The following is a 1,496-nucleotide window of genomic DNA, read 5'->3' as shown; positions in this document are numbered from 1 at the left end:
AGAGAAAGACTCTGTCTCCAAGAAAAGAAAGAAGGGAGGGAGGAAGAGAGGGAGGGAGAAAAAAAGGGAACGAGGGAGGAAGGAAGAAAGGGAGGGAGGGAGGGAGGGGAGAAAGAAGGGAGGAAGGAAGAGTATATCTATTTTCTATATATGCTAGAGTATTAAAAATAGAAAGGAATTAGAGAAGCAAAGGTAAATTGTATTTATAGAAAGGATTTCAATGCAGATAATTTTCCACTGCGTGCTATGAGTCTCTATTCCCATGGAGAAGGGGCAACAGGTTCACACTTCAACTAAAGCCTACTAATGGCAACTAAATAAACACTGAGTGAGATTTATGTATGACTCCAAGAATTTGGAGGACATAGTAGGCTTGTATGTGACGCCCACTTGAGAAATATAAAAAACAAAAGGCTATTAAAATCAACCTATGGCATCAGAGTGGGGTAATTTAGTTAGGAGGTAGGTTTACTCCTGCTGACATTATGGTGTAAAGAGCAGGTTTCAGTGAATTAGATATAGATTGTTAGTGAGAACACTGCCATCAATTTGTCTTGGAAGCAGCTTTAAACATCTATCTCGTGGGGAAATACGACTTCATCTAAAAGGAAACTATATACAAGAAGTCCTCAGATATTTATGGGCTCACTAAAGAATCCACACAACATTTAAAAAAATAAAAGATAATTCTTATTCTCCTACCATCATAGAGAATTGATTAACAACTTGGAATATAGCCAGCCAAGAAAGATATACTGCTTTCTTACATCTCCTTCAATCGCCCTCCTTTCTCTTCACATGAAACTTGGACATATCAAAAACCATGGTTAGCAATATGGGAGAGAAGGAGTAAAAATGTAAATTAAGGAATTAAAGAAAGAGGTGGGCATGGCTGCTTTCTCACTGAAAATAGCCATCCAAATCAAACCCAGGTAGGGGTAGTAAGAAGCTATATTTTTTATCCATCTGATGCTTTCAATTTAAATGAAAGTCAGGTTGTTTTATTTCTTTACTGATTTTATGTTTTTGCAACTTCTTATTAGCGACAGACAAATAAGTTTAAAAATATTATAATGAACATCCAAATATCTACCACCTAGATTCAACATGCCTCTGAATTTGCCCTGAAGGTTAACATTTAGCCAGCAGATAGAGAAAGAGAAAAAGTTGAGAATGATTTGGTATGTTTTATGGTTCAGTATTAGATGTAGATTATATAAGTTGATGAAATGCTCACAAGTCATCAGTCAGAACTCACTCACATGGCACTGCCTACAGGCAGGGAAGTCAGAAATGCAGACCCTGGCTGGTTGCCTCAACTCAGCAACAGTGTTAACGTGCAGTAGCAGCAGCTATCTGCGGTATTCAGCTGGTTGTCTCATCACATTAGTTTTCTTTTCTGAACATTTATCTCTAGTGCATTTTAAATTTATTTATATGCATGCATATGATGTTAGTTCATAATATAGATACTCGGTTTTGATTATTTTCTGAAT

Source organism: Aotus nancymaae, unplaced genomic scaffold (genome assembly GCF_030222135.1).
Source record: "Aotus nancymaae isolate 86718 unplaced genomic scaffold, 86718_ANA_hifiasm-v0.15.2.pri h1tg000003l, whole genome shotgun sequence".
Classification (NCBI taxonomy): Eukaryota; Metazoa; Chordata; class Mammalia; order Primates; family Aotidae; genus Aotus; species Aotus nancymaae.
Note: the sequence above shows the minus strand (reverse complement) of the source record.